We start from the raw sequence: 26,709 nt of genomic DNA, 5'->3' as shown, positions 1-26,709 counted from the left end.
AGGGGAGAGAGAGAGGAAGGGGCATAAATGTGTTATAAAAGAACTGTGCATGGGAGCTGCAGGGTGCTTCCCTGGAGTCGGTGTTGGAGGGCACGGCATGCTTGGGAGTGGGGTATGTTGGGATGTGATGTGCTACATTGTTAGGGGCAGCGTGTGACTCCAGAAGGCTAAGATATTAGACTTGTGATGTGGATCCCCAAGGTCACTGTTGGAGATTGACCCCCCCCCCCCCCAAGGTTGGTGTTGAGGATAGGGTATGAATCCCCAGGGTTGGTAGGAGGTAGTGAAGGCATCTCTTCAGTCTGGTGGGATGTGTTTTGAGTATTCAATCATTCTTGCATCATTTAAAAAAAAAAAAAAAGTTCCACCTCTTCCCCACCACACCTCTATCTCGACCTCCCCCTTTCCCCACCTCCTATCCTGTCAAATTATCCAGTCAGAACACTTGCACCCTAATTTGTTTTCTGATTGGAGGATGAAGTGGCAGTGAAGAGAGCATGAAGGGCTAGTTGAGAACAGATAACACAGAAAACCAGAAAATGTTCGTTTTTTTTATTTTCTTCCTAAGAGTGTATAGCTCATATTCAGTGTATGTCCGTAAGAAAAAAAAATGGTTACTAGTTAACTCAATGATTAAGATTTGCCCTTTTGTACTGCTTGAATTGAAATTTTAAGAAAAATAAATGTTTAAATCTTTTGAAAACCTCTGTCTTTTTCGCACTCTATGTGGCAAAGCAGGGTGGCGCATGGCTGCTGCTGCTCCACTGACCCTCCTCTTCCTCAGAACCCCAGGCAAGCAGCACAGCTGGGGAACAGCCTTGTAAAAGGAGACCCTAGGCTTTTTGTAAGGCACACCTGCTTCTTCCAAAAAGTATAAAAACACCCTGAGGGTCCATATTCAGAAGCATTTCATAGTCCTGTGTGTGCTGCATGTATGAAATTTAGTCAAATTTCCATTTTGTGTGTATTGACTAGATGTAAAACAGGACAATTGTGTGTCCTGTTCTTGCTGAAGTAGGACACAGGATGATTTCTTTCAAAAGCAGGCTTGTCTTGTATGAAGCAGGACAACTAACAAACCTAGGTGGGATCCAGAAGTAAACTAGTCAATAACTGGGGTAAAATCATTAGCATAACCCCCCCCAAAAAAGACTCAGGCAATTTAAAGGACTCAAATGAGACCTTGGGATCATGAAATCTACCCATTTGTAGTAACATTTATAAAAAAAAAATAATATTCTAGAACTTCTACAAGCAAATGCAAAAAGCATTACACATAAAATTAGAATTTAAAATGAATAGCAGCCAGGGATGGGTATGATGTAACTGTAATCAACTAAACTTGGTGGGAACAGTCAAGGCAGGACAGTAACTACAGCAAATGTACTTATTATTTAGCAAATCATTCAGTGTACAAGAAGGAGGGGTCAGCCTTTATACCCTTCAGCCTCAGGACTACCTTTATCATAAGGCTTGGTGATAAATGCACAGAATGACAGTCAGTTACAATTCTTAAGAGAAAAATGGGAGTAACCTGCATGGTGCAGCAGATACTACTATAAGAAGCTTGCTAGGCAGACTGAATGGACCATTTGGTCCTTTTCTGCTGCCATTACTATGTTGTTGTGTTGTTTGAATAAGATCCTAACCATGGAAAATATTTGGAGAGTTGAGATGTTAAGGCTACAAATTTAATTTTGTGTGTGTGGATAGGGGTTGATGGAAGGAAAGAGAATTTGCAATTATGTGGCATGGGCTATAAACCACCAATTACAGAAAAGGAGGAATCAAAATGATATAACTTGATAAAGTGAGCTGAAACGGTAAGATGCATATAGAAAGAGGAACATGAAATTGACTGGGCTAACGAAACAAGTGAATTTAAGAGGAACAGTTTCTAGATATCGTCAAGGATTGTTAGCTCCTGTGGTGGTGGCTAAGAGTCCCCACCAAACTGAGGTCAGTTTTAGATCTGGTTTATGTGTACCTGGAGAAGGAGACTTACAGGGCACAGAACAGTGTACCAGAGGAGCTCAGAGACTCCTTGTCTTGTTGGGTCTCCTCTTCCATTTTGGCCATGAGCATGCTCTTCCAAATGTAATTGTTTTAACCACAGATACATCCAACCTGAGGTGGGAAGCTTATCTAAATGGGCTCAAAATCCAAGATCTCTGGTCTTCCCAAGAGAAAAGACTTCACATCAACCTTCTGGAGCTAAAGGCAATATGCTGTGTTGTAAATTAGGGATGAACTGAATCTCTGCTCCTACATCAGGAAGCTGTCAGACTGTGAAACTGGACTGTCTCATATGGAATGATTCTAAGAGTCACTTTTTGTCAGGCAAGGAAAATGTTCTGTCAGACGGGCTGTATCTCACAAATTGTTCCTGAGTAAGAGTAGAGTAAACAGTATATTCTCTTTCTGGGGAACTCCCAAGACAGATGTGTTTGCAATAGTTCTAAACTGGAAGGTATGAGCACTCTGCTCCAGAAAACGAGAACTCACTAGCATCACAAGCATCTTCTTATACTGTGTATCCTTCAATACCTCTAGTAGAAAAAGCCTTAATAAATTTCAAGAGATCAGGGAAGAAAAATGTGGATTCTGATCCTTTGGAATGTATCCATCAAGAAACCAATCATGCTGGAAATGTTTCCAGTTCTAATATCTCACAACTAATGAAGTTTGCTTCACCTGAATCTCCAGTCACATCCCTTCACATCTTGGATGTTGAAAGTGAGACAATAAGTTCTTTTGGTCTCTCTGACCCAATGCTCGGGTACTTCTGACCTTTAGAAAAATCCACTAGAAGGTCTTATAATTGCAAATGGAGGAGATTTGCAAGATTTTTCTTGTGTCCCTCACAAAATCTCTTTGAATACTCTCTACATATCTCAGTCTAACTCAAAACTATTAAGGTATACTTCAGTGCAACTGGTGCTTACCATCATTATATAGAAAAGAGACCAATTTCTGTACACTTGCAGATTCATGCAGTTTGCTTCACTTGAAGCCTCCCATCAAGCTACCTGCAGGTTCCTAGAACGTCAACACGATTTTAATCCAACTGATGAAAGCCATTTTACTCCTATGGTCTTCTGTAGGCTAAAGTATTTGACCTGTAAAGTTACCTTATTGGTGACTATTACTTCAGTTTGTAGAGTTGCAGAGTTTCAGGATCTTGTAATTTTTCCACCTTATACTAAATTCCTTCATAACAGGGTAGTGCTGAAGGTACATACTAAGTTTGAACCTAAGGGGGTCATTTACTAAACATTTTTCCCATAGACACACAATGAGAGAAAACCTTTAGTAAATAAGCTCCTAAGTTTGTATTGGACTTCTACCTTAATCAGTCAATCGTCCTTTCAACTTTTTTTCCAAGGCCACATGCCAGCAAAGGTAAACAAATTCTATAAACTTTGGATTAAAAGAGAGCTGTTGCCTTCTATCTGGAGTGACTAAATACCTTAGAAAGTCCACTCAGCTTTTTCTTTCCTATTGCCCAAATAAGCCTGGGATGGCCATTTCAAAGAGAACACTGTCTAATTGGATAGCAGATTGCACTATATATCCTTCATTTATAACCAAACTGGTTTGACCTTGAAGGGACGTTTCATGTCCCATAATGTCAAGGTTGTGGCTATGTTGGTGACCCATCTAAGGTCAAACTCCAATGAGGAGATATACAGAGCTGTGACGTGGATTTATTTTCATAAATTTCAACCATTTTGTTGTTTAGATGTTGATGCAGTCTCAAGTATGGACAGTTCTTCAGGGTTAGATCTTAACTCAAGCCTCTTGAAGGTCATTATGTTATTTTAGGGTTGTGATCCTGTTTTGTTAAAAAGGGACTTTTAACCAACTAAAAGCAGTTGTTCCATCCTGTAGGGGGGGTTGTTGCTTCTCCTTTTTATGTCTTCAGCATATGGAATGATGGAAAGAATTATATAAGAGATTGCTTTCCATCTGTCTGTCCATCCATAGGTACAATGGAGTCAGTATTCAAACCATTTAGCTGGATAACTTGGTAGCTAAATGGCAAGGTTTATAATATTGGGCTACTTATCCAGCTAGATTTTAGACAGATAAGTCATTATTTGGCTAAAATGTAGCTGGATAAAAAGAGGCATTCTAGGATGGGTCTAAGTTTATAAGACAGTAATGACTGCAGATAAAGACCAAATGATCCATCTAGTCTGCCCAGCAATTTGCTTATGGTATTAACTGCCGCTTCATGCAGGTTACCCCCATGCATTTTGTTAAGAGTTGTAACTGCTACTCCATGTCAGATAAAATTTTAGACCTTAACCAAAGGAATATAGCCGGTTAAATGGTGCTGCAGTTTAAAAAAATAAATAAAAGTGGCCTTGTTACTGCCCTCTCCCTCCCCTCCCCCCCACACAAGCACTAAATCCCATGGTGCTGCCAGAGTCTGCCACTTCCCTCCCCCTCCCCCAAACCTTCAAACATCTTAAGAAAAACAGCATCTATGCCTCATGCAAACTTTTAACTTCTGCAACCTCTCCTTTTATTCTAACTAAATTCCTCACTTTACCATGGTCTCCTTGTTTAAAGTTAAATGTTACTATGGTAGTTTTCCATGAGGTCCATGTTCAGTGGCTGTGCAGTTCAGCTAGTTAGCTGGATGAACTTATCCAGCTAACTTAGCCCATATATTCAGCAGCACAGCTGTGCCGCTGAATATACGTGGCTATTTTAAAGGTAGCCAGAAAAGTATACATGGCTAACTTTAGGACAGCCCTATGGGCTGACCAGACTCTGGCTAAGACTCTCCTCCCTGGAATGCCCTCATCCCATCTGCCACTTAGCGGGCTACTATTTAGCTGGTTAACTAATTATCTGGCTAAGTGGTACATTCAGCCGCTGCTTCTTAGTTGGATAAGTCTGACCTTATCTGGCTAAGTAGCGCTGAATATTGCCCTCCTTGTGGCCTCTCTTCAGTGATTTTATTAAATTTGATTAGGTTATGATCATTAGGGATGTGAATCGTTTTTCTGACGGATGATGGCGCCGGCTGTCCATTGCTCCTACCATGTGACAGGGCCAGCCAATGGCACCGATAGCCCCTGTCACATGGTAAGGGCAAAGGGCCATCGGTGCCATTTTGTTTACTGGCAGCTGATGGCGCGAGAGCGGGAGATCGCTCCTGGGACCCTTGCTGGACCACCAGGCACTTTAGAAAAGTTTTGGGGAGGTCGGGAGGGTGAGGGATTCTAAATAATGAGATTTAAAGGGTCGGGGTGGGTTTTTTTTTCCCGGCTCCGGACAGCCGAAAGAAAAAGCGTTTGAAACCGTGAATGAAGATTTCCCACGGTTTTACTATGAACCCGATACCGGAAAGGAGTCCGGTACCGATTCACATCTCTAATTATCATTATTGTCAAGCAGCGCAATCACCATTACCTCTTACTCATGGTGAGGACTGGATCTAGAGTAGGGACGTGGAGAGTCAAAAAATGTTTTGGTTCTTTCATTCATTTCATAGGTCACAGTCATTCATTTAATTCAGTTCAAACAAAAACATTATTTATTAATTTTATTCATTCAGAGATTTGCCATTATAGTCAATGGGGGAAGAAACACAACTATTTTGGGCTTCCAAATTGGGCTTTTCTAATCATTTCTAACGAAACTGGTGGGTAGACATTATCAGAAGGATGAAAGCATTCCAATGCATCAACTGCCAACATGACACCAAAAGTGGCTTGAAGAATCCAAGGACCTGCAATGGGGCAAAACAGTACCGTCATAGTCAGGAAATCTCCAAGGAACCTCAGAAAAGCAAAACAGCAGCCAGATAACCCCAAGGCTGCAAAAGTGGGGCAGAGGGGACCAACAGTAGTGTCATGAATCCCCCAAGGCTGCTGAGAGGGGCAAAGTAGCACCAAGTGTGGCATGAACAGCTCAAGACACCATGAAGAGAGAACAAAACACCAAAAGAGGCAGAAATCTCCCCAAGGCACCAGGAGAGGATCAAAGCAGCAAAAAGTGGCATGAAGTCCCCAGAGCCTTCTGAGAGGTACAAAGCAACAACCCAGAGTGGCACGAGCACCCCGAGTTCCAAATGAGGGGCAACGGGCACCAATCCAATTGGTAGAAAACCCTAGGCAGGGAGAAGCCAGAAGAAATCTCTGAAAGAGATCTGATGTCTTTTGCTGTGGTATAATCCATCAAAGGCTAAATACCGGATGAGACCAATAATCTAAGAACCATAAGGGATTGGAGTTTCAACTAAATGTCAAGAGGGCATGAAACCATTAAAGATAATTGGGTGGATATGGTAAGGATTGTGTAAAACATCAGATGGCCAGGGCAAGACCAAGAGTCAACAAGTATTGTAGGGGAAGGGGATTTGGCAAGGATCATGAAGACACTGACACACCCACATGTACACACCCACTACACACCACCTAATATCCCTCTAATAGTTCTACACTCTCACACACATGTCCCCCACACCCATGACAACACCCCCTCACATAAACACACACACACACACCCCTCAGCTGTCACCCACAGACACACACCAGTCCATAAACACCACCACCTCTAAATTCCTCAATCCACCTGCCCCTACTCCCCAGCTATTCCCCCACATACCCCATATTTTCCTACACACCCAAAACATCTACAGTCTTACACACACAACCTTCCACAAAAATGTATACTTCTCTCATACATGCAAACCCCCTTCACAAACCCAGACCCCATCACAAATCCCCCATTTCCCATACAAACCCACAATTCACACACTCCTGCACCAAGACATCCTCACAAACACAACCCTTCCAGATCTCCACACATGCTCACAAAAACCTACAGCCACATATCCCTACACATGCATCCCAACTCCCCATCTTCTGCCACACACACACATATATATCCTTGCCCATACTTACCACTCACATATCTCCTTACTCTCATGCACAACACACAAACTAACAGCCCATACTCTCGTATATCCAACCACCTTAAGCACATCCACACTCATACGTATACCCCCACACATACTTAGACTCTTATATTCATACCCACACAGCCACTTAAACTCCCCATACAACCCCATTCACCTGCCATTCACACACACCCCATATGAACCACACACATTCCTGCATCCTTCTACCCACGTGTCCCTGCACTGCTCACACACACACCTTGCCATATATTGTTTTGAAATAATATTAGTAATATGTTTTTAGTATTATGTATTTATTTTATTTATTGATTTTATTGTTTGAGGAATAGTGTGTTTTTTCATTGTTGCACTGCATAGAGTCTGGCTTCTTGTGGTTTCTAGTTCAGTTTTTGTCTGCTCGTTTGTATTTCTACTTTATGGTTGCTCTATTCTATATTTGGTGAGGGTCTGTTTATGTTCTGCATGTGTGACTGAGGTGAGGCATTTTCCTATTAGGAAGTGTATTTGGGCTTTCAGAGGGTCAAGCTCACACCCAACACACATCACTATAGGCCTAATATCATATGGGTTCCAAGTGTATTTTTTGCAGTAATTTCTGGTTGACATCACAGCAGTGCATGTAAATATAATGTAAGTGATATTTTTACCTCAGAATACTGTACTTTGATATTTTTCATAAAAATATAAATGAATAACTCTTAAGTGTGTGTGTGGAATGGGGAGGAGGAGGGGGGTGCATTGTGTAAGGCTATAAGATTCACCTGGAGCACCTAATACCCTTGCACCTGCCTTTGGTATGGGGGGGAGGGGGGGTCAGTTTTTAAAGTTTGTCTCACTGAAGTGTTACACTTACCCCCCGGGCTGGTCCCTCATCCCGCGCCGTTCCCCGAGGCCAGAGGGCCTCCGTCGCTGCTGACACCAGCGCGGGGCCTCCGGCCTGCAGGATGCCGCCGGCGCTGCCCCCAGCTACTTCCTCCTCTAGGCGCACGCGCCTCTGCTAAAGGTTTAAAGGACCCGCAGCAGGAAGTCGCCACCGGCCCTTCCTTTCAACACCAGGGCACTGCCCTATAAAAACCTGCAGCAGACACTCCCCTGGCGACTTGGCAACAAGTCTGCCGTGCTGCATTGTGGTGCTGCGTTTGTTCCTGCGTTCCTGTTGTTCCAGACCCTGTTCCTGTCTTCCATGTTCCAGTTCCTGTGTTCCAAGTCCCTGTTCCTGCCTTCCAGCCTGGTTCTTGCTCCTGCTCCTGCCCTTCTCCTTCAGATGGATTCTCCTGGCTTGACTTCAGACTGGACCTCACGCTTCTTGCTCGCTGCCTGCCCCAGACTTCGGATTGGATCTCACGCTTCTTGCTTGCCGCCTGCCTTGGACCCTCGGACCGGACCTCCCATCTCGTGCTCGCTGCCAGCCAGGACTCGGATCCTCCTTCAGAGCCTCATCACAGGGGCCCACCTAAGTCCAGCTGGCCCCTGGAACCCAATGGCTCAACCTGCGGGGAATGGGAATGGTAGTGGTGAAGCCTCAGGCGCCTGTCAGCCTCGCCTCCTGACGTTGGGAACCTGTGGTTGGTCTTCCTCCCAGGTGGCGTCAATCCCAACTCAGGCCAAGGGTCCACAACTCCAGTCGAGGTTACAACACTGAAGGGAGTTGGGCTTTTATTTGGTGGGCCCAGGACAGAGAATGAATGAACAGGCAGGGGCAGTGCAGTAATTGTTCACACAGGCCAGCAAAAAATCTAGCACTGGCCCTGTGTTTATGGACAAAAGGATGGATGGAACCTTGAGGTGTGACTATGCTACTTAACTGTGTGTTTGAGATGAGGGTTCCTAGGAGAGGTAAATGCTGATTTGATAGGTTGACCACTCCAGGAGAGTGGGGATGCTAGCATGGCCATTTGGCTAGGGCCTACAATGTTCAAGAGGCCTACTTTTATTGGGAAAAATTAAAAAAAAAAAAAGCTAAATATATCTATTTCTAACATCTATAAATAAAAATTTCAATTGTAATTGAAGATTTTGCTAACAAAAAAGCTCGTAAAGCCTTCTTAAATAAATAAAAATTATTTGGGAAATTTAGAAAAATATTTCTCTTATTAAGTATCACATCAGAACCTTACATAGGGGCCTACTTTTCTTAGCTGGCACGGGGCCTAATTCCTGCTCTCTCCGACCCTGAGGTTGACTGAGATTCAATTGCCAAACTTGCAGGCTGATGCAGAAAGGTGCATTCAGTTGAACCCCTCATTCTATGTGCTTTTTGAACGTGGATTTTTCTGGGCTCAAAACGTACTGCCGATGCAGCAAGGAGCTTTGCACATAGAAAATGTATGTTCCTAACCGGGAGTACTGCTTAGTGCCCCCTTGCATGGAAATGCCATGCAAATGAGGGCATTAAGCACAATAATTCTGATTTATTAGTATAAGTAGTGGTGGCAGTGGCCTATCAGGGATGCCTCCTCACTTCAAGTTAAAATAAGATTTCAGCCTGTGCCGTACGCACATTTAAAGTTAAGTGTATTTTTTTACTTCCCAATGTATTAACATAATATTAGCTTACTGCATCAGGAGTTTAAAAAAAAACAAAAACTAGATGCTAAAAATGTGCACTGAAAAAAAGCACAGTTTTTCTTAGTGCCCAGATTACTGCATCCAATGTATTGTGTGTTTGACTTGCTAGTGGAGCCGGGGCTCTGCCATAGACTGCTTGTTAAGCCTTACTCAGCCATATGTCACAGGGGAGTCCTTTGTGTCAAGCAGTATTGTTGGAGAGTGCTTGTAGCAGCATCAGTAGAACACGTTGAATTTGCCACTGAGGAGCTGCAAACACGAGTTCATTGATTTTTCTTTTCTTATAAGTGTTTGTCTTAGTCCTAGGTTAGGGGAGGTGGTTCACATGGGGTTAAAAATATGAAGACTTATTTCCAGAGAACACGACTATAATCTTTCTGTTTCTTAAAACTGACTTTCTGTTGATCTTTGATTTCATGCTTTTCAGAGGCATTTCATGGGCCAGATTTGTTCCTGGTCAAAAAAAAAAATTTGTACTGAAACCAGCTGCAGTTATCTTGGAAGTTTCCTGGTCAACACTCCTACAGTGATTCAGGCTGGGAGTGGCTGAGGGGCACATGTCGGTGCAGTGTTTGTAATCCTGTGGGCACAGGCTGAGCTGACCCCTTTCCTTACAAGCCTACTGCTGGGAGCAGATCCCAGCCAGTACTGACACTCCAGGCCCTGCAGTGAAGGTTTTATTGCAAGCTGGTTTTTTTAGCATTCAGCTTTATCTTTTTTTTTTTTCTTTTTTTTTATTAAATTGTATCATCTTGTGAACAGATTGGATGAGACTAAATACCACAAGTCTAAGCTATTCTTTGTTTTTGTCAACTTGGGAATATAATTCTAAAAAAGGCATACTTTTGATTTAAAACTTCAGTTGAGGAAAAAAAAAACTTGAAGGTGAATTTTAAAAGCTCAGCGTGTACATCAGTCAGGGGGCACGCAAATAAGTCAGGCTTGCACTCACCGACCTTATATTAAAAATTGGTGCATCAGATGCACGCGTAAATGCTGTGACCAGGGCCGGCGCATCCATTAGGCGAACTTCGGCAGTTGCCTAGGGCAGTGTTTCTCAACCGGTGTGTCGCCAAGAACACGCAGGTGTGTTGCCACACTTCCTGGTCCCCCGCTGACCCAGCTGCTCCCCGGTCCTCCTCTGCCTGGGCTTAAAATGCTGTCAGCCCGGGCGGAACGCGGCAAATCAGGTGGCGGCACTGGCATGGTCTCTTCTTCCCGCCCTCCCCCCCCGCGGCCCGGAAGAGGAAGTGGTGAGCAGCGGGTGCGTGCGTGGGAAGAAGAGACCATGCGAGTTTGGTCAGCATCGGCCCGAAGAACAGAAGAGAGACGCGGCCGGAGGAATGAACAGCGCGGCTCAGAGAAAAATGAAGAAGAACGTCAACCCCCGCGGCCCATGGGGCTCCTTTCTCCGCGCGAGGGCTGAAAATGAAGGAGGTTAGGGTTGGGAGGAGGCTGCTGCTGCCGCTAGATCCGGGGAGGGAGGAAAGGAGAGAGAGTGAATGAGCAAGCAAGCATGCGTGTTTGAGATCCTGTGTGTGTGTGAGATAGCATGTATGTGAATGATTGAGAGCCTGTATATGTGAAAGATCGGATGTCTGTGATTGAGAACCTGCCTATGAGAGAGAGAGTATGAATGTAAGTTTACAATTGGGAACCTGTATGTGTAAGTTTGTGATTGAAAACCTGTTTGTGTGAAAGAGTATGTGTGTATGATTGAGATCCTTTGTGTGTGTGAGAGATCATGTGTATGTATGATTAAGAGCCTGTGTGTATATAAGTAAGAGAGAGAGCTTGTGTGTTTGTGTGTGATTAAGAGCTGGTTTAGGTGAGGGAGCATGTGAGTATGTGATTGAGAAGCCTGTGTGTAAATGAGAGAAACAGAGCATGTGAGTCTGTGTGTGATTGAGAGCTGGTTTAGGTGAGGGAGCATGTGAATATGTGATTGAGAGCCTGTGTGTAAATGAGAGAGAGAGAGAGCGCATGTTTGTAAGCATGTGAATGAGAGTCTGTGTGTGAGAGAAAAAGACAGCATGTATGTGTGTGATTGAAAGCCTGTGTGTGTAAGCCTGAAAAGATAGACAGCATGTGTGTAAATGTGTAATTAAGAGCCTATATAAGTGAGAGAAAAAGCATGTGTATATGTGAGTGGCTGAGAGCATGTGTGTATAGGTGTGTAATTGAGAGCCAATGTGAGAGAGAGCGCTGGTATGTGACTAAGAGAGAGGAGAAAGTTTCAAGCAAACCACCCCTCCTCCTGCTAATTCAAAACAATCTCAGGAGACCTGGATATCAAACATTCTTAGGTATGCAGAGCAAAAGCATTTTTGTATCCTTATTCTTTTTCATTATTGGGCCTTTGTGTCTGCTATTTTGAAATATTTTATTGGTATCTTGAAATTTTTTATATGAGTTTTTAATTATTGGATATTCCAGTCATCAGCTGTTTTGAAATAATCTGTTCTTTTTGTTACTATGGTTTTACTGCTATTGATTTTATATTTCTTGATTTGTTTTATAAGGATGGGTGACGTTTCTTTTTTTCCTTTGTTACACTGCATACAGAGACTCTGGCTTGTTGCAGTTTCCAATTCAGTTTTTGTCTGCATGCTTCTAGTTATGCATTTTGGTCTCTTTATTCTTTGTTAGGTGAGGGTCAGCACATGTGATTCAGGTGAAGTTTTCTGCTGGCGTGTAGTTTCTGTGTAGGGTTCTATAGCAGCCTGACTTGATCCGTTTTCCTAATAGGAGGTGTATTGGTGTCTTAAGGCCTGGTGTAATATTTTCAGTGTTGCTTTTTCTTAGGTAAGGTGGTTACTGTTAAGTGCTGGAAATTGGTGCTGTTTTGGTGTGGGATGTTTACTATTTATGCAATTTCTGTTCAGACAGAATACGTATCTTTTCCTTGTGTCATTTTAAACAATAAAAATAATTACCGGACCTTTACTTTTTATTTCCGCCGTGAATTGTAATGAGCAGTGTGTCACACATGTGAGCATGGCCTAGGGCACCGAGCCATAGGGGGCGCCGAAGAGCAGCAACGTGGTGCCGCAAGCGGGGCCTATCCCGCTCGCAGCAAAGAGAAATAGAGCCTGTGTGCCTCTCAGGGCCACGTGGCTGCTCTTCGGCGCTCCCTACGGCTTGGCACCCTGAGAAGCACACAGTTGGTGCCGAATCACGGGGGGGGGGGCAGCAGCGCAAGGTTCGCCTAGGGTGCCCAATACACTTGCACCGGCTCTAGCTGTGACGTGCACATCTAAAAAGGGGATGGAACGTGGGCCTGGGTGTTTCGGGGCCTGACCAGGAGATGCGCACGCCGAGGTCCCCTGTCACATAACTTTACTTTTGCTAGTGATGCTGTGCAAATCATAAAATAAAAGGATCAAGCCATTTCTGAGGAGTTTAAAAAAGTCTGGGGTAACTCGGGGGAATGTAGGCCATCAAACCAGGGGCGAGGGGTGGGGTGGAGGACCTAGCTGTTAACTGGATGAACTGGTGGGCGAACTGGTAAACTGGGAATGACGTGGGCGAGCAACTCTTTAAAAAAACAAAACCAAAAACCCAACTTACGCGGTATTAGCGGGATTTGCATGTCCATGTGCTTGCCCAGATAAAATTTGGTGCTCACATATGCGTGGCCAGGCTATTTTATGACATGCGTGCATATATGCACACAAGTTATAAAATAGCCACGTCCCTGGGGGCGGGCCGACATATATTCCCTATTGGGCGCTCACGTAGCGGTTTGAAAGGACACTGCCCACCAAAAACAGTGGGACGGTCTTTGTATAAACAAAACCACTTGAGGGAGGATCCTGCCCAATGAATGATGCCATGGGTGGGGAGGCCAGGCCCCACCATTAAGAGCAGTGATGAGTGAAGGAGGAGGGAGAGAGGAAGGGAAGAAAGCGGGGGGAGGGAATAAGAGGAAAGGGAGGGGAGAGGGATGAGAGAAGGGAGTGAATGAAAGGAGGGGAGGAGTGATGGAAGGGAAGAGGGATGGAAGGGAAGGGGACAGAGAGAGGAGCATGAGAGAAGAAATGGCAGGGGAGTAGGGGAATAAGTCAACAACAAACCTTTTACAATGGTAAGAAATCAGTAGAACTAGGGGTCATGATTTGAAGCTCCAGGGAGGAAGACTCAGAACCAATGTCAGAAAGTATTTCTTCACGGAGAGGGTGATGGATGCCTGGAATGCCCTTCCAGAGGAAGTGGTGAAGACTAAAACTGTGAAAGATTTCAAAGCAGCGTGGGATAAACACTGTGGATCCATAAAGGCTAGAAGCTGGGAATGAAGAGTAGAGCCATGGGGGTGGCTTGCTGGAATGTTAACTACTACCTGGTGATTACTACCCTTACTCAAAAAAAATCCCTTGCATGGTTAATGCAACCCCAACATTGCTCTCTGCTTCAACGGCAAAGGGAAATGTGGAAAAGAGGATTTGCATTCAGATAACAACCAGAAAGGACTGAACTTCACAATCTGGGTGAACAAATAAACATGGGGGTAGCTTGCTTATTACATCGGTTACTAACCTAAACCAATTAAGCCTGATACATCACTTTGAAAGCATATACATCGTTGCTATCTGCTTCAACGGTAGGGGGAAGTGAGGAAAACAGGATTTACATTCAGACATCATCCAACAAGGCATAGATCTGTGCAATCTGGGTAAACAAGCATCGGGGTAACTTGCTTGATGCGGCGGTTACAACCCTTAACCATACGCCTTATGCTCACCTTTGATGCAACTCCAACATTACTCTCTGCATCAATGGCAGGGGATGGCAGGAAATTTGAATCAGTTACCAACAAGAGCCCTGAAGTTGGTAGTTGGTGAAACAGATAAGTATGGGAAAATAAGTGTGGGAGCTTGCTGGGCAGACTAGATGGGCCGATTGGTCTTTTTCTACCGTCATTTCTATGTTTCTATAAGTGAGAAGGAGGAGAGTAAGGTTAAAGGGAAGGGAGAGGGGAGGGAGAGGGGAGGGGAGGGGAAGGGAATGGATGGGATGAGAGAAGGTGAAGAGTGAAGGGGATATGCTACACATACACGCACACACACACCTCAGAGGGGGCAGACCCAGGGGAAAGGATTCTCAGGGATGTGGCAGGGTTGCAAGCTTCTGAGAAATCTAGAAATAATATTACTGGCAGGTTATCTGCCAAACTGCTGGGAACACTGTCCCAGTATTTCAAATCAACCAATGGGTTACCTATAATTTCAAGCACCACAGACACATCTCCCCCTGCTCAGGAAATTCCAAGGGGACCAAGCCCTCCCCTAGCCCTCCTGATGATTTGAAATTTCTTATGTGGCTCTTCCCTTGAAAAGTTTGGGGACCTTTGGTCTAAAGATGTTACCACTTGATGCTAGGGTGACCTGACGATGAACATCTGTATATTTTGTTCCAGCCATGTTTAATACCTATCCAAATGCATGCTGGGAATTTTAAACCTATTTTACCTACTGGGAGGAAGACTGGAAATTCTAGACACACTAGGCCCAGAGTGGCAGGTCCTGGTGTTGCCTTTCCTGATTCAGTCATAGTATCTGTGATTCTATACAATTACATTGCAACATGCAGACTCCTTGTGATTTTCTCTCTTCCTTTTCCCATCATAGTGCAGGAATTACACTTCTGCTTTCCTAATCTCCCAGGTATGTTAATTTAATTGTTTGCCTCCCCAGCTCCCACATTACCCTATGCAATCATTCCAGCAAAAATAATTTTCCTCTCCACAGTCTTTATCTGCTTCCCCCATCTACTCTCTTGGAAAGTCCTATGCTCTTTGCCCTCCCTTCATCTGTGCCTTCATTTCCCAGTCACCCTGGGCCCGATATTCAGCGCTGGCATGGCTATGCCATCGAATAGCCACGGTCAGGGTGCTACTTAGCCGGATAAGTTAAATCCGGCTGTTAGATCAGCTCTATGATTTTCAGGAGACCACTAGATAACCAGATAAGTCCTCCTTATCTGGCTATCCAGCTTTAAACATGCTTTTAATATCAGGTCCCCTGTGTCCAGACCCGGCTTCTCTTCTGTTTACTCCCCTAAGCTCGTTCCAGGATTCCTGCCCATGTATCTTCTTTCCTCTATGCATACATATTTAGGATTTTAGCCTCATCTCATAGGGCTTTTGGACTATGCTCCATTTCGGTTGCCTTTCTCTGGACCCTCCTCTACTATGTCTATATGCCTTCCAGAACTGGACACAATACTTCCGATGAGGTCTACAATGACCTGTACAGAGGAATTATTACCTCCTTATTCTGCTAGTTATGGTCACAGTCACTGTTTTCCTGCAGCAATCTTGGGTAGATTCCACAGCAAGCCTTTAAAAAAAAAAAAATAAAAAAATTCTACAGCAAAGTGTCTGAAATTCGGTGGCACATTTGCACTAATTTGATTGATTTTTGCATATCAAATCATTTTTCATAATAAAAATTAAAAGTAGTTTTAAATTAGCTTTGCATCTAATGTATTTTACTCTTTTTGCAGTTTTATAGTTGCGGATCTCAGGTATCAATTGGGGGGGGGGGGGGGAGGAAGAGGACATCTCAAGGATGGGAGGAGGAGAGAGAGAGAGGATCAAGAATGATGAGAGGTGGGGAGAGGGAAGAGAGGAAAGATAAGAGAGGTGAGGAAAGATCAGAAGGACGGGGAAGAGGAGGAAATTGTAGGTTCCTGGACATCTGATTCTGCTGAGAGACCCAGGAGTGCGTCAGCAGAGCTGCAAAGAAAAGGGAGCCCCAAGCACGGGTTTGGCTCATTGTCTCTTCTAATTAAGAGCCATTCTGTAGCCACAACCAAGGGGGCTGAGGGGTGTGCACCTGAGAAAGTAAGCAAAAGATTCTCTCAGGTTACCGTAAGATTTAGGTCAGTGGGCAAAGGGAATGTGAGTTCAATCCTAAATTGACGATTAAGTAGTTGAACCCCTCCTCTATATGACTCTCTTATGTTTAAAAGTCCCCCTTTTTTCCCCCTTGCTTTTTATCAGTCACGTTGAATTCATGTAATTGAGCTGCACATTACTCACAAATGAAGAGCCTGTCTAACAGCCGGGGCCACTTTCTAATGTCTTAGTACACCGATGTCATTAATAAGTGTAATGTCAGCATCACTCGCCCTTAAATAGCCTCATTTATCAACAAGCAATTTACTGTGTGATCACGGCGGGCACACACAGATAAGCAGACACAGCTGAGGTCCCCGGCCCCACCTGCCAAAGCTGCTGCAGCGGGAAGGGCGGAAGGGACTAATGGGGAGCAGTGAGAACGGAACGGGGAATACGGCGTGTCCGCGCTCAGCGTGCGTCCCACGGTAGCGTCACCACCGTAGTGACCTTACATTCTTATACGCCCCTCCCCAGCTCGTAACTAACGCTCCGGCAGCACGCAGAGCAACAGCCTGCTGTACACACACAGCCTTTACCCAGTGTTTTCAAAGCCAGCTTATGCGCGTATGTAAGCTCTGGGTCATTGGCCGAGGACTAACCTAGGCGCAGACTTTTAAAATCCCTCCCAACACCTATCCCCGGTAGATAAAGACGTGCATGCGAAACCGACTTAAACGCACAGTTTTATGCGCACTGGCCCCTGATTGCTTTACAAAAACACCACTTACACACACAAAACAAGGGTTTTATGCAAGAAAGATTGTAACCAGATGAAAACATTTTTTTTTTCTATTGGAAACAAAAGTGGACGGAATTATGAAAAATCTCCCCTGAATAGTGCAAAGCTGATTTTGCAAATCTGCTGTCAGGCACCGTCAGAACATGTTAACATATAAATGATAAGTCAATTAAAAAATAAAAACACGTTTTGAATGCTTCCAGGGCCCTGGAGCCTTTCCCCCTTATGTTTTAAAGGAAGAATGGAAACCAAAATGGGGAAAGACTCATTATAGAGCTATGGAATTACAATTTTGCTGTGATGTAAAAAAAAAAAAATTGCTCCAGACTTAACGATGAAAATATCCCATATAGTTTTAAGCGATGAAAACACTGCTCCGAAACTGGAGCAATTTTTTTTTTTTTACTCATGTGCTGATAGGTTTTTTTGGATTCTAAAAATCTTAAGAAATGTCCAAGTTTCTCTGCTCCAATTAAAGGAACAGATTTTTGAATCTACCCTCTCCAGAAAGCAGTTATCCCTGGTTGAATAAAATAGTTTGACATCTTTCAGTTAGATCTGATTAGAATGCCTTAATGAGAATTGAAAGCTTACTTTATCCTATGTCATGATGAATGTTCTCTGGAACTGGCTGCCGAATAGCTGTTTTCAGCAGATCATGAACAGAGACCTGATTTTATTATGCTTATTTGCTGTTGATTTTGTTAAAGGAGGGTGAGGACAGGGGAATCGCTAGACATGTGTCTATGCCCTTGCCTGTTTGCCAGTGCCCTGAATTAACAAGCCTTAGAGTTGGACGCAAGGCTCCAAAAATAAGGTAAAAATCCTGGAGCTGGCAACAGCAGAATGCGGCTGAGTGTGCACCATGGGGTGGTTGAAGCTGAATGTGCGCACAGACACTTTGCTTGTGGTAGTCCTGCCACTGCCTCTATTCACTATCCCACCTCCTGAAAACTAGCATAGACGCTGCGGGCAGAGGAGACACCGGAGTGGCACTGGGACTGCCAAAGGCAGCGAGTGTGCACGTGCTCTGCTTCAAAAGCCCTGCAACATACTCTGTCAGCCGCAGGGCTTTTGGGTAGGATTTGGGGTGGAAGGCAACGAGGGAGGATGAGTGAGGCGGAAGTGGGAAGCACATTGAAGAAGGATAAGTAAGGATGGGGGAGGATGAGCGAGTCTCGGGGGGGGGGACGACGATAGGGAAAATGAGTGAGACTTGGGGTTGCTGAGTGAGACGGAGGGAGGCTATGTGATGCCGGGGGGGGGGGGGGGGGGGGGGGGGGGGGGGATCACTGGGAGAGGTTGGAGGGAGCATTGGGCAAAGAGACTGAGAGGAAACGGGGGAAGTTGGAATGGACTGAAGGGGGGGGGGGGGAGATAGATTGAGTTTCACCTAAAGGGGACATATAGAAGATAGAGGGTTTAAATATAGTTGAGAACCAAGAGAGCGTTGGGAAAAGCAGGCAAGAGTTTGAGAGTGAGGGAGCAGAGAAGGCACAGGAGTCAGGGAGAGGGAGGCTAGAGATTGAGAGGGGAGGTGGAAAGCTGCTTGTCAGAGAAAGATGGATGAGATGGGAAGTAGTGAAGAGCCTTTGGCTTGCTAAAAGATGAAGATAGAGATGAGAGAGAATATGTTAGCAAGTGAGGTGGAAGTGAAAGAGATGGAGAAATGAGGAGACACAAAAGGAAAGTAAAATGGAAAGAAAAACCTGGAAAAAATTCAGAATTCAGAATTCAGACAAGAGAAAAAGATTGCTAAACCTTATCAGGGCAATATTCAAAGGGATTTACCCTGGTAAAATGGCCTCATTGAAATTGCCTTCCTCACATGCAGCTGAAAGTATGCATGGATCCCAGAGCACTTGTAATTTTACCTGCAGGATGATGAAGGCGTGTTTAGGTTGGGGGAGGAAACCAGCACATACATTTTATTTTCCCCCTCCCACACCACCCATACGACTTGCAGATGCAAAGTGCACAGATGCTTTTAGTGTGCATATTTTACACTTGCTAATTTACAAAAAGAAACAATGCAGCTGCGGAACTTTCAGAAACTCGAATAGTGATTTGATAATTCAGCAAGCAGGCTTTTGACGGGTGCACAGCTGCACGCTCAATGGTGCCGGGTGCATAAGTTCAGTCCGTACGCACAGCAGCGTGCGCATCTTTGTGAGTGCGCATCCCGGCCTACGCGCACACCTTTGACGCACCCGGAGCGCATAACTAAGCTTCCCGGCGAGCGCATTATACGGGGTTTCTGCTACCCTATGCGCACAAACCATGGCACCACCGGCCAAGAAGGTCAAAGCACAAGACCTCTGCCCAGCCTGCCACATAAGAGCTGCGCATGAAGAGGCCACGGCCCTGTGCCGACAGTGCGAGGAGGCTCTGGGAGAACCAGGTCAAGGCCATCCCCAGCCAGTACAGGAATCCGGATCCACCAATAGTACACTGGATCTCTCCACCCCCAGTGCGAGCCTCCCCCAAACTGGGCTCCCTGGGGCCGCAGCGGCTTTCAATTTAAACCCAGGATCCTTTTTCCTGGGTAGAATTCTTTAAAGGTCTTCACACCTTTGTCCACATGCAACCGGCACCACTGATGACACAACCACAGCCTCCCCCAGAGGACCCTAACCTCCCAGGGCCCTCTAGGCCCCCCAGAGACGTGCCTCTACCGGCCAAAAGCCTCACCTTAGGGGACACGGATACCTCAGATGAGGATCAAGAATCCCTGGAGGAAGGGGAAATCCCTCCAGGAATGGAACCTTATCAAACCATGAGGTGTTTTTGCTCCAAAGACTAGCTATCATACCTCGTGGCTCACAGCTTGAAGGAGCTCGCCATCCCGGGCACTGGTGCCACAGGGGAACCGAAGATGAACCCTCTCCTAGAGGGGCTCCGTCAGGCCTCCCGCCATTTCCCTCTGCTGCAAGCCATACAACAGCTGATCGATCTGGAATGGGATGCCCCGGAGGCCAGTTTCAAAGGCGGACGGGCCCTAGAAGCCCTCTATTCACTGGAACCCTCACCCAAAGATCTCCTGGCATTTCCCAAAGTGGACGTCATGGTCGGTGCGGTCACAAAGCGCACTACCATCCCAGTTGAGGGAGGAGCGGCACTCAAGGATGGCCAGGACAGACGTATGGAATCCAACCTTAGTCATTCAACGTATCAGCTATGTCACTACAGATTGCTGCCTGCTGTGCCATGGTAACACGCGCCTGCTTATCCATGACCAGGAACACCACCACGCCTGTTGAAGCACTGGAACCAGTGGTATCCTTCCTCACGGATGTGACCTCTGACCTGGTACGTACCTCAGCCAGGGTCGTCTCATCTGTAGTGGCAGCCAGAAGGCAACTCTGGCTCAGAAGTTGGTCAGCTGACGCGACTTCCAAGACGAAACTCACGAGAATGCCCTTTAAAGGAGCCCTCCTGTTCGGAAGCGAACTGGAGAAGTTAGCTGACAAATGGGGTGAATCCCCAGTACCTCGACTACCTGAGGACATGAACAAAAGAAGCCAACGTCCCTTTCCCCGATTACCTAAGGGCAGAAAATCATAGCATTTCAGACCCTACAAGAGTACATATCAAGTCCCTCGCCCTGCAGGCAGGGGCCAGTCCTTTCGGAACAAACACAACAAGAGGGGATCCGGCCCTGGCACAGGCTCCAGCCACACCCCACAATGAGAATCAGCTGACCCATCCACAGGAAGAAGCCGTAGGGGGCAGGCTTGCCCTATTCTACCAAAGATGGGTCGAGATAACAGCGGACAAGTGGGTCCTAACCATCATTCGAGAGGGATACTATCTGGACTTCCACAACATCCCTCTGGACAAGTTTGTGAAATCTCCTTGCCATGCACCCTCAAGAGGATGGCAGTGGAAACCACACTGGCCAAATTGCTCGCCCTAAAGGCCATAACGCTGGTGCCCACACAACAACAAAATACTGGGCACTATTCCATCTATTTTATCATCCCCAAGAAAGAGGGAACGTTCCGCCCCATCCTGGACCTCAAGTCGGTCAACCGCTACCTGAGGGCACCACACTTCCGCATGGAAACCCTGCGCTTGGTCATAAGGGCGATACAGCCATGAGAATTCCTTACATCTCTGGACCTGTCAGAAGCATACCTGCACATCTCGGTCCATCACGAGCATCAGCGCTTCCTGCACTTCACGATCCTGGACCACCACTACCAGGTCCAGGCGCTACCCTTTGGGCTCGCCACAGCCCCTCGGACGTTCACCAAAATTATGGTGGTAGTAGCGGCGACTCTGAGGAAAGAGGGAATCCTCGTACACCCATATCTGGAAGTTTGGCTGATCAGGGCAAAATCTCCAGAGGAAAGTCATCAGGCAACTACCAGAGTCAAGGCTCTACTGGAGAACCTTGGGTGGGTTGTCAACACAAACAAGAGCTGTCTACAGCCCTCCCAGTCTCTAGAATACCTGGGAGTCCGGTTCGACACCAGACAAGACAAGGTCATTCTTCTTCCTACAAGGAGAAGAAAACTGATGAACTAATTGCAAAACCTGCTAACAAGTCTTCGCCCCAAAGTATGGGACTACCTCCAAGTCCTCGGCCTCATGACATCAACCCTGGAAGTGGTTCCATGGGCAAGAGCTCACATGCGACCGCTACAGCGCTCCCTACTGTCACGGTGGAACCCGATGTTTCAGGACTACTCCGTGCACCTCCAGCTCCCGGAGGGGGTGCGGAACCATCTCCGGTGGTGGCTACAAGAAGACCATCTGAGCAAGGGAGTAAGGCTGTCCCCACCGACCTGGACCTTTCTCACCACGGACACGAGTCTATGAGGGTGGGGAGCCCACTGCCAGGAACTGATGGCCCAGGGGCAATGGGACAAGGAAGAGTCGGGATGGGTCATCAACTGACTGGAAGCCCGGGCGGTCAGACTAGCCTGCATACAGTTCAATCACAGACTCCCAGACAAATCTGTCAGTCATGTCAGACAACGCCACGACAGTTGCGTACATCAACCACCAGAGAGGAACCAGAAGCCGACAAGTGTTCCTGGAAATAGATCCCCTAAAGGCGTGGGCGGAAGCAAACCTACAAGAGATATCAGCCGCCCACATTGCGTGAAAAGATTACGTCACTGCGGACTACCTCAGCAGAGAAAGTCTAGACCCAGGGGAGTGGATGCTGTCAACCACAGCCTTCCAGTTGATAGTAAAACGCTGGGGAATCCTAGCCATGGATCTCCTGGCAACCCGGTCCAACACCCAAGTCCCCAACTTCATCAGTCGCAGACGAGAACCACAATCCCAAGGGATCGATGCCCTCATCCAGACCTGGCCACAGGAAGACCTGCTATACGCCTTCTCTCCTACTAGGCGGGATCATCCGCAAGATAGAACACTACAGGGGGCTAGTACTTCTAGTGGCCCTGGACTGGCCAAGAATGCCTGGTACACAGACATGTGAAGACTCGTGATGGGGAGCCCTCTCCCTCTACCTCCACACTGGGATCTGCTCCAGCAAGTCCTGATCCTCCATGAAGACCCAACTCGATTCTCTCTCACGGTCTGGCCATTGAGAGGACACGCCTGAAGAAGAGCGGATACTCGAGGGCGGTGATTGACACCTTGCTCCGAGCTCACAAGTTCTCCACATCACTGACCTACATACGAACATGGAGAATATTCGAAGCTTGGTGAGAAAACCACTACATCCTTCCGCGGACAATCAAAATTCCCATGATCCTGGAATTTCTACAGGACGGATTATAGAAGGGGTTGTCCCTCAACTCCATCAAGGTTCAGGTGGCCGTGTTGGCCTACTTCGGAGCCAAAGTGGAAGGCACCAGCCTAGCATCTCATCCGGACGTCTCCTGCTTCCTGAGAGGGGTCAAGCAGATTCGACCACCCCTAAAGTGGCTGGTACCCCTATGGAACCTCAATCTAGTACTGGATTTCCTAGCGGGAGCCTCCTTCAGACCAATCGAGGTCTGTCCCTATGACTCCTAACCTTGAAGATGGCATTCCTAGTGGCAATACGTTCGGCCCATCGCATTTCAGAACTTCAAGCACTATCCTGCCGAGAACCATTCCTCAGGTTCACACACTGGGATCCATACAGCTATGCACGGTCCCCTCCTTCCTCCCAAAAGTGGTTTCTCACTTCCATCTAAACCAAACCATCTTGCTGCCATCTCCAGACGAGCACAAGGACTCAGAAGAATCTCGCCATCTTCGCCATCTTAACGTCGGCAGACTCTTAGTCTGATGCCTAGAAAGGTCAGAATCCGTATGAAAGACGGACCACCTATTCGTCCTTCACAGTGGGAAGAAACAAGGAGAAGCAGCCTCGTGGGCAACCATAGCCTGCTGGATCAAAGAAGTAATTAAGGAAGCCTCCGCCTCTACAAGTCAAGGCCCATTCCACTAGAGCCCAGGCAGTGTCCTGTGTGGAAACCAGGATGCTGTCACCTGCCGAGATCTGTCGGGCGGTGACGTGGTCCTCCATTCATACCTTCTCCAGGTTCTACTGCCTGGATGTCCAGGCTCAGGAGGACACAGCATTCGCAAGGGCAGTACTAAGTGGGCCACAGACAGCCTCCCACCTGGTTCGGGAGTAGCTTTTGTACATCTCATTGGTCCTGAGTCCATCTGCTACACGCTAGGAAATGGAGAAATTACTTACCTGATAATTTCGTTTTCCTTAGTGTAGACAGATGGACTCAGTATCCCGCCCACGGCTGCCACAATACACGAAAACCTCGGGGACAATTCCCGAGAGCAAGACAAGCACGGGTAAGCCATGTTTCCCTTCAGCTAGGACACCCATAGTTATCGGGTGTCAGTGTTTTTCGGTTGAGGGCACTGGTGGTCTCCAGCTATAGTCCAAGTCAACCGGTTCAAGTTAATCAAGTTAATCAAGTTTATCAAGTTATTCAAGTTAAACAAAGTTAATCAAATTATCCAGACACACATATATCCACAATTACTTTTCGAGGAGAATACTGAAGAACAGAGCTTCCTGCACGGGTGTATATACGGGTGCTGACATCAGATTGAAATCCGACTCCATCTCCAACTGTTATCAGGAACACACTATCCCCATTGGTCCTGAGTCCATCTGTCTACACTAAGGAAAATGAAATTATCAGGTAACTAATTTATCCAGTATATAATCCAGATGTCTGGTACAACCATCCTTACCCAGAGTCAGAAGTTGGTGAGGCTGGATTTTATGGGCAATGGCAATGAAGCTAGCGAGTTATGGTTAGTGTCTTATTTGTATTTGTGTATTTTATTTTATCTTATTTGTTACGGTTTATATGTTTTGATGTTAAATTATTGTTTTAAATGCATTACTTGATAAATTATGAATGTTTTGGATGCACTCTGTGTAATACCTGGGATAGAAAGATTATAATCTTTTTAAAATAAATATCTTTAATATAAAATAATCTCTCGGCAGTCAAATTACAATGAAGGATGCTGTCACCCGCCGAGATCTGTCGGGCGGCGACGTGGTCCTCCATTCACACCTTCTCCAGGTTCTACCACATGGATGTCCAGGCTCAGGAGGGCACAGCATTCGCAAGGGCAGTACTAAGTGGGCCACAGGCAGCCTCCCACCCGGTTCGGGAGTAGCTTTTGTACATCCATTGGTCCTGAGTCCATCTGCTACACGCTAGGAAATGGAAAAATTACTTACCTGATAATTTCGTTTTCCTTAGTGTAGACAGATGGACTCAGTATCCTGCCCACGGCTGCCTCCAAACACGGAACCTCGGGTGACAATCCCCGAGAGCAAGATAAACACTGGTAAGCCACACTTTCCTCTAATTAAGACACCCATAGTTACCGGGTGTCAGCTTTTCTCGGTTGAGTGCACTGGCGGTCTCCAGCTACAAGCCACATCAACCAGTTCAGGTTAATCACGTTAATCAAGTTAATCAAATTATCCAGACACACATATATCCACAATTGCTTTTCGAAGAGAATACTGAAGAGCAAAGCTTCCTGCAGGGGTATATGTACTGGGAGTGACGTCAGATTGAAATCTGACTCTGTCTCCCATCTGCTATTAGGAGCACACTATACCCATTGGTCCTGAGTCCATCTGTCTGCACTAAGGAAAACGAAATTATCAGGTAAGTAATTTCTTCATTATACACGATAAGGATCCGGTGCCAGATATGTGCTGCTGTCACTCTTTGCTGGTGTGGGCTGTCGGAGCTGTCTCCTATTTTCTTGTCCATGCACTGCTGCACAAGCAGTAAGAAGACTGATAAACTTGTGCACAGATGGGTACAAGTATGCAAGCTTCTTATTTGCCTAAGGGTCTGCAGTTCTTTGGAAGAGACCTTCTCTCCCTGCAATGGCCACCACTTGACCTATGGCCAGCTCTGGGTTCAAGCTCCAAATCTTTTATATACCTAGCAACATCTCTGTGAGGGCCTTCTCCACACCCTGTGGCTAGTGCTGACTCCTTCCCTCGCTCTGCCTCCTCCTAACCCCCAGCCAGCAGGTGGAGAGCAGTGCGTCAGTTTTAAGCTTACTGTTGGGAAAAGTGGAAAGCAATTTCTTCAACATATAATAGAACAGTGTACTCTGGCATCTTTGTGGGCAGTTAAACTAAGGGGGTTATTTTCTAAAGCAAGTGCACGCGAAAAGTCCCTTTTCAAGTGCGATAGCTAGATCGGGGAGAAGTTGGGGGGGAGTAGCCGCTGGAAGGGGAGGAGTCGGGGCGGCACCAGGGCAGATGCCGCGAAGACAGTGCGGACGGCGAAAAGGTAAGGAGCCTTTTCGCTTCCAATTTCGCGCCCAATAGCACCATCTTTTACGATGGCGCTATGGGGTGCGAAAGCCGGCAACGATCGCACTGCGGAGGTGCGATCGCTGCCGGCTATGGCAAGCCTGCCCCCCCACTTCGCCCCCCTGCACCGCACGATTCATAGAGCTGTGCGTCGTTAGAAAATCCCGGCCTAAGTTAGGAGAAGGCAGAGCACAGGCATGGAAATTTGGTTTTGTCCATTTCAAGGCTGCGGTTCATCATGTTTTGTATCTTGCTAACAACATCCAATTAAGTCCAATAATGGTTGAAAATTTGTCATAAATACAAAAAATTTCAACCCCGTGTAATTTAACTGCAATTCAAAACTTTACACCAACAGCTACCAAATCATGGATATTGATTTGTGTATAAACGTTTTTATTAAATTTTCCAAAAAAATTAACAAACACGACCTTTGATGCTATGTAAGCTGCTTTGATGTTCACATAAGGCTGAGTAAAATATTAAATCAATTTCAATGTATTTATTTATGTTTTTACTTATTACTTCTGTAAAAGGGTCCTTTGAAATCCAATGCGGAATCATTTTGAAACACAGACCCAAGTCAACATAGTTATTTTTATGATATAGAATCATTTCAAAACATTGGCCCGTGTTGGGAGAGACGGTAGAAGCAACAGATGGTAGATAACTAATGGTTTAAATGGACCCTTTTGAAGAAGCCTGTGCAATTATAAAATATTAAATAATAATTCGACGGCCCTCTAAGCATATTGAGGAACCAA

General features: G+C 46.0%; 1 protein-coding gene and 1 long non-coding RNA gene across 3 annotated transcripts in view; one reads left to right on the top strand and one right to left on the bottom strand.

Moving 5' to 3' along the window:
* The window catches only part of CDH23 (cadherin related 23), a 1,814,588-nt gene that overhangs the window by 233,500 nt on the left and 1,554,379 nt on the right, over positions 1-26,709 (top strand). The gene's annotated exons all lie outside the window — the stretch shown is intronic.
* LOC115095383 lies at positions 5,596-16,783 on the bottom strand. Of its 2 annotated transcripts, none has more exons than XR_003857755.1 (3): positions 16,734-16,783; positions 15,775-15,846; positions 5,596-5,746 (listed from the first exon to the last, which is right to left on the bottom strand). It is a non-coding gene; the product is annotated as an uncharacterized LOC115095383 (long non-coding RNA). The 2 variants fall into 2 exon arrangements; XR_003857756.1 differs by lacking the exon at positions 16,734-16,783 and adding an exon at positions 16,551-16,713.

This window comes from Rhinatrema bivittatum, chromosome 7, assembly GCF_901001135.1.
Source record: "Rhinatrema bivittatum chromosome 7, aRhiBiv1.1, whole genome shotgun sequence".
NCBI lineage: Eukaryota > Metazoa > Chordata > Amphibia > Gymnophiona > Rhinatrematidae > Rhinatrema > Rhinatrema bivittatum.
This window is presented reverse-complemented; position numbering and strand designations above follow the sequence as displayed.